Raw genomic sequence first — 12,909 nt, 5'->3', positions numbered from 1 at the left:
GCACCACCGCTGTGAAATCCAGGAAGAAGGCTATGTAGTTGCTCTGGTATATGATATTCTTCTTCTCACATGCCAGTCGAAGTACAGCATCCCGGTCTCTATAGTCAAGAATGCCAGTGATGCTTAGGTTATTGCGGCGTGAACGCACTTCTAAATCCTGATTTTTGCTTCTATGACTGCGAGTACCTTTTCCATATTCAAACATTTTGCGCTCACTAGTTGTAGGGCATCTTCTGTAGCAGAGATGTGCTGCTCCACTGCTGTGATTCACGCCATCTGCTTGTCCAGTTTCATCGACATGTGGTCAATGTGCAAATTCAATGAATCAATTTTCCCATCAATGGACTGTAAACTCTGTATCATGGTCAGCAACGTGGTTTCCAGTGCAGTTATACCATGATGTGCCATTTCTTGCTCCTGGTCTGATATTGCTTCCTGTGGGGGCCTAGCAGCGTGCCTGGTTTCAAAGGTGAGGCGTGTCTGGTTATGGTCTGTTTTCCCCATGTCTTCATATAGTCCCAGCCTGAAACTGTGCAGAACAGGGGCTCCTGTCCACTCCATTTGTGTACTGAGATGCAGTGCTCCCAGTAGTTTACAGCCAGGGAATACAGCAGAACGGGCAGGCAAAGCTGTCAAGGTGAGATCCTACACCAATAACTGCATTAACACCAGATGGCAGAATTGTGCATGGATTGTGGCTCCTGCCTGCCAGAGCTGAGCTAAGGGGAAGCCATCTGGCCGTGGGCTCTTTAGCACCCCTGCTGTTTTCTGTAAGGCTTATATATCTAACCTATTGCTTCGACCCCACACTGGCAACTGTCCAAATAAAAGTGAAAGTCTGAGGTTTGTTTTTAAAGATATTCTTACAAATTATAACTGACATATTCACCCGTTTAGGTATATAGAGCAATATTTATTTCTTGTCATTACTTCTGATAGGCATTATCTTAAACATGTTTTAGATTAATGTGACATAATTCCTCTTCTACATTCTATTGATAGAATAGTTGCTCCGAGCGTTCCACTTGCGGTCTCCAATTGTTTATTTTCAGTGGGCTAAAGAACATTAGTTTGTGGGCTGAGATGTGGATGACAGTGCACTAAAATGAAACTGATCAGCATTCACTAACTAGTAGAAACGAGAAATTCACCATTATACATCTGCATAATGTGGTTTGCTGGCACCATATGTCTGATTTTAGACAAGGCATGGCAGCATTTAGCTAGTGAGCTTGAAGATAATTTCAAAAACACGCATCCTCCACTCTACATTTTTTCTGGAAACATTCTACCTAAATCCATGTTGAAGGTTTGTCGTACTGAATAGAAACATTTTTAGCTGTCTGAAAGAAACCTGGAAATAAGGAGAAAGGTTGAGGCCAGGGACGCAGTGTAGCCTTTAAGTGCTCCCCTGCATCGGTCCTCGTCCCAGAAGCCCCACTAGTTGCAGTCGGGTTCCTCGAGTGCGGCAGCATAAAAGCCACACTCAAGCACCGGTTGATGTCAGTTATTGTTTTCCTTATGCCATACTTACCTTGTTTTTATCAATGGCGTTGTTTCTGATGTTTTTTCTCTTCTGTTTGGGTCATGCTGCTGTTTTTCCTGCAGACTTTGAAGAGAATCTCTTATTTCTTCAGTGCCCTCACCTGCGCTTTAGAGTGTTGCAATGCGGTATTGCTGTTTTGGAAGTTATCCGGCTTCCATGTGCCTGTGGAGACAAAGGGCACAAAAAGCTTTCACCAATAGGTGACTGACCTTATTTGGTAAGATGCATGTATGCAAATAATTCAGGATATTTACTCACCGCCCTATGTTTGGTATCCCACAGACTTAATGGATATTAACATGAGGATTATGTAAAAGAAGGAAAACACTGTAAATGGATGTTGATATGTACGAAGGAAAACACGGTTCATGGATTGTCATCCTGTTGAACACCATGATTGAGAGTGCAAGGTAATTGTTAACCTACTGAGACTTTTCAAAGTGCGCCAGGGGACAATCTCAATCACTGAATTTCTGTGGATAATTTTTGAGAGACTTGGAATAAATAATAAATACCTGTCTAATATTGCTTCCTTAAAAATCCCCGTCATTGAAGTACATAGGATTACACTGCCTTTATTGGGTTTCTGCCACTAGATATAACGTGGGAAAGTGGAAGGTATTAGATGTATGACGAGCCAAGAACACTGAAGGGCCTATTTATAGGCCCCAAGCACCACATTAATGTCATTTATTTTGACGTGAATGTGGCCCAACGAGGCCAAAATCCCTGGGCCGTATTGACAGAGTGGCGCACAGCATGAATTGTGCCACTCTGTAACCCTTTGTGCTACATTATGCCTGAGCCAGGCATAATGTATGCAAAGGGGGCGTTTCCCCATTAGGGGAGCTGGAAAAATGGCATTAGGAAATCTATGAGATTTCCTCACGCCATTTTTTACAGCACTTTTAACGCCTGCTCAAGAGCTGGCGTTAAAAGGGGCCTTTCATTTTTTATAATGGGGCCTTATGTGCTCTGCAGGAGTGGCGCTACTCCTGCAGAGTACATCAATAGCGTCATGAAAGATGACACTATCGCCCCCTACAAAGCACCTATGAAGGGGTGAGAGGAAAAACTCTCCTCGTCCAACCTCCCAATATATCAACTACTGTCACTAAAGGACAAGAATAACCATTATGTCCACCGCCCTCACGGGTGGGAGACCGTCAGTTGGAAAATGCCCTCACCCACTCATTGTGGCATGCCCCATCACTGAGCTTCCGCTAACACACTCCTACGTAAACCCACGCTAGAGTGGAGCAGTAAGGGTGGGGAACAGAAAATACTATCCAACAACATAAACACAAACAGGGATCAGAACAAACAACAGAACATAAAACTATCTCAGGAGTTTTCCCTTCCTCAATTTTATTGACGGACCCCCTGGACAGGATTAAAATTGAATCCCTGGTGGTGATCTACAGGATACCATTACCTGTTCACCCCAGTACCTATTCATCAGTCAACATGTTTTGTCCTTTTCTTGCTGCCCCTCAGTGTCAATCGGCCCCCCTGTTATTACTCTCCCCTACCTGTCATAGATCAGGGCTTATATCGCTCTGTGTACCCGGGAACATTTCTCCCTGTTTGTATACACACTTTGGGTTATCTGTAATATAAAGGGTAGAAAACCAGAACATCATACAAGCAAATATTCTTATTGCAAAGGAGAAAACCAATCTCGCACTCACTGAGTTTCCATTAGGCCATTTTTCAACCTGGAGACGGGCGAATAGCATTAACCCCGATATCAGGGGAAAAGAATTGACGAGGATCTGCAAGCGGTCCAAGGAGAGGACGGTATAGGTGCACGGCGAGCGCCCCCTTTGATGTATGTTTGACTATAAGGGGACACTCCTCCTCCTGGATACCAGAGGCCAGTAGCCTCTAGGAAAGGGCTGCCTCAAGGTAATTCCTTGGGTAAGGTAGACCTTTTACTTCACACTCTTTTATATTTACATAGAGTTAGTTTCCTCCAACGTGAGGCTTAGGGATCCTAGGCCCTGACGAATGCCCCAAGACCTTCATTGGCTCACCTCTGAGGGCAGAAACATGTTGGCTATTGTTTGATAGTTAGGTGACCCTGTGAGTCCTTGTCCTCACAGAGGTGTCCCAACCCCTGTTTTATCCACACCAATCAGATACCATCATTAAATTTGTCACTTCCCACAGCTGTCTGCTTAGGTGTTTTTAATTTTTCATTAGATTAGCTGGATCCCGATCTTTTCCAGAAACAAGTTTATTTACGCACTCCCTCCTGTTCCTTTAACAGTGAGGTTGAGTCCGCCCAGGTGGCACTGTCCTACCTGGGTGGGGCTAGGTGGTCAAATGATGAAGCATGACACTATATAGTGTGTGAGACCACCTAGTCCGTAAAAGGAACTCCCCCCGGTTTCTCTCCCCACCCACGCACTTCGCAGCTACTTACTGACATCTCACTGACCTTACCTTTCCAAATAGGAACACGTACAACCTAGGGCAACGATTGTACCCGCGACGTCTTCTTTAGAGAACCCCGTACTTTCTTGTGTGCTTTTGAGGATCTGCAAGGGTCATTGGTTACGTAATGCGTTTGTTAATGCAGGTAACCTGGGATGTTTTTACCCGGTGGTCGCGTTTGGATAAAAATATGTTTTTTCTTCATTTTACTTAGTGTGTTACTACAGGGTGGTGCTCCCACCCGGCTCAGGGTTGAAAAATGACCTAATGGAAATTCGGTGAGTGTGAGATTGGTTTTATTTAAAGATGATAAGCTCACTACGTGGTAGTGGATACAAAACTGGGTGATGGTGTAAACTATGGGGGCATCTCAAGGTAGAAAGGATTTACATTGACAGATGGGGATTAAATGCACGCATCAGTATGCACATGTGGATAATTTTGGGGGGAGGGAGATACTGGAAGGCAAAGATCCTCCACTGCAATAAGAATATTTGCTTGAGTGATGTTCTGGTTTCCTACCCTTTATATTACAGATAACCCAAAGTGTGTATACGAACAGGGAGAAATGTTCCCAGATATACAGAGTGATAAGCCCTGATCTATGACAGGTAGGGGAGAGTAATAACTGGGATCCGTTGATGTCCTGATGAAGGCCAATTGACCCTGAGGGGCAGCAAGAAATGGCTGAAACATGTTGACTGATGATCAGGTACTGGGGTGAACAGGTAATGGTATCCTGTAGATCACCACCAGGGGTCCAGTTTTCATCCTGTCCAGGAGGTCCTTCAATAAAATTGAGGAAGGGGAAACTCCTGAGATAGGGTTATGCTCTGTTGTTTGTTCTTATACCCGTTTGTGTTTGTGTTGTTGCATAGTATTTTCTGTTCTCCACCCTTTACTGTTCCACTCCAACATGGGTTTACGTAGGAGTGTGTTAGCAGATGCCAAATGTTGAAGCATGCCACAATGAGTGGGTGAGGGCAGTTTTTCATACTGGTTGTCACCCACCCGTGGGGGCGTTGGACGTACTGGTTTTTCTTGTCCTTTAGTGATAGTGGCTATTGCCCCCTACCCTGTGCCATGGTGCGTCGTATTTTAAATTTAAATGTGGTGCACACATGGTAGCAGTAGGGGGGGTCCTAAGAGGTGCAGGGAAAGCGCTGCACCCTGTGCAGCGCCACTTTCCATAAATCTGCCCCTGAATGAACCTCTATTGTTATGGATTGACGAAGTTTCCTAGTAAGGACTCTAGGATGCCAACTGTGTGTTTTTTTCACTTCCCCTTTCCCCTGGCTGCTGTTACCACCTGGAGCTTTATCCAATTCTCCAGTGTCTCACTACAACAAAACTGCGCAGCCAGCTGCTGCATTGGTTGTGCTCAGATATTACAGGCCTGCTCCATTGACCATTGCTTTATCAAAAACTTCTTTGTAAAAGGAAAACCTAAACATTAGAATTCCAATTGATACCTCTTGTTAACTGAACTTTATTACACGGTTATTCCTCATGTACCCTATATTCATTTACATTTTGTAATAAGCCGAAAATGATATTAATTAAAATATGTGGAATGGAGTTATACAGTTTACCACTATCACTAACCTACTAGCCTATTTTCTGCTGATATCAGACCATCGTAAACGTTATTATCATATAGATGAATTTTATTACCATATAAATGAACGTGACAACTGCAATAGAAATGACAATGATTTTATGTTGTATCTTGGATGATTCACACAGTTCAATATACAGCACACAGGTAAATTGGGTTGTTGCCAGATGTTTAAATGCACAAAGCGCAAGGTCACTAGGGAAACATAAGGTGTGGTTTTTTCACAGGCCATAACTTTAACAACAAGATCCCCAATGACTGCAAGTTATTGCACTTTGGAAGCATTTGTAGAATAAGTTTCAAAAGCTCAGGTTGAACAAACATGCATATTGACCCATTCCTTTGGCTTTAATTGAGAGTCAAAGGTTATACATTGCTATTAGAGAAAAGCATGAGTGGCAGCAGAGGTCAGTGGCACTCTGGCACCCTATTAGAGCCATAAACACAAAATAGCGGGATAATTTCACCTGCTCTCACCTCAATTTTTCCTGCACTGGATGGACGCTGACCTTTGTGTTCGACAGCCTTTGCCTCCACCATTTTAATTCTGCTTTCCAAACAGTAAATGTGACCTTCACTCCGAACATGGAGAATAAAACAATATTCCTGCAGAATACACTTTTATGATACAAGGGCAGGATTATCCAGATGACATGAAACATCTTCTCTTCTAGAGGTCATGCTGCTCTGCTTGTTGTAGTTTCCTAGGTAAACTATTTCTATCATTTTTTTCAACTCCAGATGTCATCATGTCTTAGGCTTCTGCTCTTTAACCGTGGAGTTGAATTCTGTGCATGCAAATTGACTTCTAACTGTCTATGTGAAACCGTTTATTTTTCCTCAGGGCATGTTTCCACAATATAGTATTTTTTTAATTCACTCTCCCTTACAAGAGATCTACTGAAAATTGTTATTCTGTTGGAAAAAGTCCGTGTGATACTGTTTTTTTTTATTTGAAGCGCTATTTATAAAATTGGATTATAGGACATCAATGCACTACTTAGAAAGTAGAGAGCGCCTCCCTGGTGACCGGTGAGGTTTCGACACTAGCACCTTAGGGCCTTACATTGAAAAATCAGTTTTATTTTTTCGACTGGAATATTTATGAACAACCATTTTTCCTAAATAATTTTCTCTTGCAGTAGTTGCATACGAGGACAACTGCATTATATAGTATATTTGGGACATTTAAAATGTCCACTCAAATGACGAAACTCTGGAGCCACTAAAGTATAAAAATGTTCCCTTTGAGAGGATATTTGTGTAAGAGTGTATGCTTTCATTTATGTGTGCGGGTACATAACTGCGTTTGTAATAAAGTATTACCGAATGTTTTGGATATCTGTGTGCGCACGGATGTTTTTGTGATGTTTCATACTTTAAGCCACTAAACGTGGTCATGCTGATCTTACATTAAGGGGGGAAAGCAGCCTAAACAATTCAAATTTTAGCTAGAGAGAATTACATGTAGCAACCAAATGTTCGAAACTGTTAAGGACTGGAATCACTTAGGAATTTTCCTTTTTCCCAGGGCTCCCGGACACTCTTCACATCAGGATGAGTTTGTATCCATCCATTTAATGACATTTTTCTTACCACATTACTTGCTACATAAACACATTTTCACCCCTCCACCATCCATTAGGAAGCCAGCATTAAATACAACAGAGGAAATTTAAAAGGTTATCTTATAATGAGAAGGAGTTTTTATAGCTCGAAAGGTTACCATTTCCCAAAAACGCTATAGTCACTTCGTAGCTCTCTAAAGTCCTTTATGCCAGTTGCTCGGAGCAGTATCCTTTGGCGGGATACTGCTCTGAGCAACTACAAGATTTCCTGTCTTAAAGGTCGGAACTATGGGCCACCAACTTTGAATTCAATAAAATCTATCCCGGAGCACCACACTCTGAAACCTCTTAGGTGCAGGGGCTGTGGACGGCTGCTGCTCCTACTTCAGGAAGGGGGAGCAGAAGAAACACTACCACAGATTAAGTGAATTCATCTCTGCCGTACTGCTGCACCCTCCCAGCCTCCCACCCCCAGGTCCCCCTCCCCCCCGCGGGGTAACATTTACCTCCTGCTCCAAGTATGTGGTAAATGCTGGAAGGGGAAAAACATGAAAAATTAGGGCCTCATTACAAGTTTGTCGGTCATGAGACCACCACATTCGCAGTGGCAGTCGGACCACCACAGCTTTGGTAGCCCGACTGCCAAATTACAACTTGGGCTGTCGTGCTGGCAAAGTACTGCCGTCCCTGCCAGGAACATGTTTCCCGATGGCATCTTGGTCTTGGTGGTCGGGTTAGCAACCAACCATGGCGACGCTGAACGCAGAGCCACCTGGCTGACTACAAACCCTCTTTTCTTTCTGCCAGCCTTTTCATGGAGGGGAGCCTGCCATGAAACAGCTGATGGAAAGGAAGTGCTGGGGGCCACAGGGCGCCTCCTGCACTGCCATGCACTGCCCACGACCATGTTGTGGGCAGTGTAGGGCCATGAAAAGGCTGGTGATAAGGAAGTGCTGGGGGGCCCCAGGGGGCCTCCTGCACTGCCCACGACCACTTTGCAGACATCACGCATTCTGAGGGTGCTGGAGTGTTGGGATAATGGTCTCAGCTCCCTTAAGGAACCCAAGGCCAATATGCTAATACTGTTCCCGCCGGTCAGCCCGCCAGGAACACGTATTGCAATGTTCCTGCCAGTCAGCCTGGCAGGAACATTGTAATAAACATTGTAATATGCACGGTGGGGACGTCACCACCATAGTGGTGGCATCCACCCCGTGTTCTTGGCGGTCCTGCGGTAGGACCCCCAAACTCATAGAGCCTTTTAGAATCACTATAACCTCTGCCACATGGTATTCCTAGTTCCTGGGGGAAAAAACACAATCCCCATTATCTTATGTGGAGATACCGGCTGACATTGTTAAATCTAGCTCTGGGATATCCCCATAGGGATAACAGTGACCTCAGAATGAGGTCATGAGTCCTCAATTACAAGTTTAGTGCTTAAAAATACCAAATAGCATAACTGCTACATATAGATTACACTGCATTCTGTAGATAACTTCTGCTAAATAACTCTTATTATAAGTTTTTCCGAGCCTTGATGAATCTATATTTACTACGTGCGATAAAAAATGACCATGTAAAATGGAAAGTGTTAAATAACGAAAATGCTTTATTTATAGAGCACAGTAAACACCACACCCTATAAATACATCATGTACAAAACATGAGGATCTCAGGGAGTCCCTAATTACAAGCACTGAAAGACTGGAGTGAGAAAAATAATACCTGGAGAACAGAAACAGTCAAAGCAGTACACAGAAGGACCTCAGGACACGTGCAAGGCGCAACAAAACCCTCCTTTCTATGCAGGATTGCGCAGTCAGCCATTATGTGTGGTCACGTTTTCATGAAACAAGATGACTGCAACCATCCCCTGACACCACTCAGTCATTACAAGTGCAAATCTGCCAAAAACATCAGTAAAGGACCCCAGGAAGATTAGGAAGTTCATGGATACTGAGCTGGAAGTTCTAGCCCAGGAGATGATACAATACAACACAGCAATGTCATGGGCCATCTTGTGCTAAAGACCCATTAAAAATCAGAACCCGCCTATGAGGAGGATAACAGACAAAATAAATACTATATATCAAAAACCATATCAACAAATCCACATATTATTTAAGATGTTCAAATTAAGTGTCATGACTTGAAATGCCATGCACCAACCCTACTTCTTCTTGTTTGGTGCATGCTACAGAGAATTCTAGTACTGTTAGCATTTTCAGATGGGATAAATGGCAGTGTTGATCCTTATATAGGGCTTCAGGTCATCCCCTTATGATGTATATTTTGTATTGTGCCCATATTATACTTGTATGTTCTCAGGATTTCAAATCGCAGGCTGACTCATATTTAGGGGTTCCAGTCTCACTTAGTCACTTCTGCTTTATACTTTGAGGCAATGACTGGGAAGCCTAGTCTCCATCCTTATGCTGCATTGCTTGTTCCAGCAGAATATGGATCTAGTTTAACATGATGAAGTGCTGCATCCATGGTGGTGTACTGCAGAGTGGAAGTGAGAGCGGCTGCAATCAGTCTGAGAGTGCTTCACCTGTGTATAGCTGTGCATGTAGGTCTAGCTCTCTGCATAGGTGTATGTGTGAATTTTTGAGCAGATATTCATTGATTGATTTTGTCATTTTTATTTGCTGCTCTTATATTTTATTGGTGTTGTTTTTCAGCTTTCCCTTCATTCCTTACATTTTTAGGAATTTCAAACACCTGCTTTTTACTGGGGTGTTTAAAGATGATATGTCCCACTGGTTTTCAATGATGTCCCGTACTTGTACCTGGATTTTATCTGCAGTATTCGTTACTCTTTGTATGTGGAAAATATCATGAGCACCACATTGTGCATGTAATAATGCATATGAACCATCAACATGGGATATTTAGCACTTTTTAACTTATGATCAGATCGTTCAGTAAATTCAGGCACAATTACCCTTGTATGTGACAATTACCACAATGCTATAATCCGAATCAGGCTTATACATCAATAACTCTGATCTCAATCCACACACAAACTGAATATCGATTGATGAATAGTTGATTAATGAATAGTAAACATGTGGATAAATAGATGAATAAGAGGGATTAATTCTGGAAAACTCCTTTCAGACATTTACTGAACTTGAGTGCCACGGGAACATTTGCAACCCCACTATTGAACTTTTACAGGCAGCACTGCAACATGCTCAGTTTGATGAAAGATTCAATGGGAGTTATTGGATGTTCCGCTTTAGTCCACATCTTGCTGACATGCATGGATCACAGGAAATGGGCTGCCTTCAGTTCACCTCACCAGCTACTAATTCACCTCTATGCAGCTGCAGGTCTTGAATGGCTAATATGGTGCTCGATACTCCTGTGGAATATCTTCAGATACTGCTTACCTTTGTTACATCTACACTGGGGTGTTTTGAGCTCAAAATATCCTCCAGAGATGGAAGTTCCTCTCCATACTTTTGATTAAGGACCTGGGGTCCCCTGCCTTAAACATTACCTGTTTTCTAAACAGCCTTTCTTTCAAAGTCTAGACCATGCAAAAACATCACATGATAAGATACAAATTAACTCTCATGAGAGTGAGGTCACACATCTTAGTTTGGGCCTTTCTACACCAACACCTTATGCTGCTAAAGGACCACAACCTGTTGCTTTACATCTTTTGGAAATAAAATCTCAAATTCTTGACAGTTTGGCAAGATAAACATTCCACTGTTATGTGCAGTGGTGTGGCTGTAATGCATTTATCATACAGCAAACTGAACATCTACTAAGTTTTCATGGAGGATGGACATGGCAAGCAAGTCAAACATTGACCCATACGTGTCATCGAAATTCAGTGCGCGCGTGGCACCAATGGGTTTGAATCCATAGCTGTAGATGAAGTCATGGCATGTGTATCTGTATTACCTTTACTATCTGCCTTCTACCTATGCAATATCCCTGGAAAAGCACATCTACCAAAATCTTTCCTTACCTGTTCATGTCTCTGTGTGCATCAGAGTCCTGACTAATCCTATATAATTGTCAAGTGAATCTATACTAATGCCTTCCGTCCCTAGCTAGTTGAAGCTCAAGAAAATGTGTTTTTCAATTGCCAATTGCAGACTTACTGTTCTAAATTGAACTCCTTCCAGTTTGTGGATGCAAGATGCGGGTGTCTGAGAATGCCCTGTGAGTTCTGTTCCTCGAACTGAATGAGCACTTGTAGACACTTCTACTTTTGCTTTGAAAGTGAAGCTTACAAATGGGGTTTGCACATTTTCAAAGCAATTAGAAATGTTGGTGAATATGACCTACAGGACATTTAGTTGACTTATACCTACTCTGGTTCTCGTTGGCAATCAGGGTGGTCCTTGTGTAGCATACATAAGTTCCCTAACAAGCACTTTAAAATTCAGTCATGCCTTTCATATTTTTTTACACAGGATACTCTGTGACAACGTGGCATACGTTCTGTCCACAAGTATGTGCAGTGTGGGGACTATAATGCATGTTAATCATTGAATACAACACCTAAAACATTCTGACAGTGGATAAAAGTGTCGAGCAGGCCATAAGGAAGTCTATGAATTCCTGAAGTAGATGAACTGCAATTCTGTGCAGCTTGCCTAACAAAGTAGTGGCCCATGGATGTAAGGTATCCATGCACAGCCATTGAAAAATGTACCTAACGGCGGGTCCATCGCAGTCAATTTCCCCAAAATTTGCTTTAGTATGATACAACATAAAGCAAGTAGGAAAACACAAGCCTGGCTGTGATGGGCACTGGGGACGTAAAAACGACTCGCCAGCCTCTTTCTCTGCTTCAAACACACTTTACATCGATGGCATGATCTATCCTTTTTTGGGCTTGACCCGAGTCCCAAGATGGCTGACAACACTTCTGTTCTTGAAGGGTTATTAGCCAATGAGATCCCTGCACAAGATCGGGAGGGTGATGACTCCTTTGTGTCTCTATATATACAAATGTGTATTTTCAGAAATTTCTCAAAAACGACTGAACGGATTTACACCAAAGAACAAAAAGGGGTCTATCTGGACCAAGAACTACATTTTTGTCAAATTTGGTGTAATTTTGTCCAGTGGTTTTTGTGCTATCGCTGTTCTATTTTTCCTATTAGAATTAACACTGGAAAAGCTAAACATTTCACCCCCCATTATCTCGGCCTCCGTTTGACAGATCACCTTGAAATTTTCCAGACAGCAGCTCGTGACTGTCGACTGTCAAGAGAAAGAGAGAGTGAGAGAGAGTCAGTCTCTCTCTGATCGGACCCCAAAGAAAACTACACATGTATAAAAAAAAATTGACAGAAGTATGTAGGGCCCTATGTGATTAACAGGGTCCACAAGGGACAGTCCTTGCCAGCAAAAGGGATCCCAACCAGTCAGTACAAAGGGCATGGGAGGCTGAGCAGGCTAACGGCATGCATAGAGAGCAAGTAGCTATTATGATTCCAGCCTTAATGGCAAATGTTCGTACTAAAAGCTTGGATTTGCACATTACATTTCAGACTCCATATATTTTGTATTGTACTGCAAAATATAAGATTGAACTACACATGGCAGTTGAACTGCTCCCTTAATGTTATTGTTATTTTACATTTACTGTTTTCATAGAATAATCTTGTCCCTGAGATTGCAGGCCGGGTCTATTACAGTCCAGTATCATTAGGCACTCAACACACACACCCTTTGGGAGCAATCAGCATTTGAGACTGCAG

Source organism: Pleurodeles waltl, chromosome 1_2 (assembly GCF_031143425.1).
Source record: "Pleurodeles waltl isolate 20211129_DDA chromosome 1_2, aPleWal1.hap1.20221129, whole genome shotgun sequence".
Classification (NCBI taxonomy): Eukaryota; Metazoa; Chordata; class Amphibia; order Caudata; family Salamandridae; genus Pleurodeles; species Pleurodeles waltl.
The sequence above is the reverse complement of the archived record's forward strand: the minus strand, read 5'-3'. Positions refer to the sequence as shown.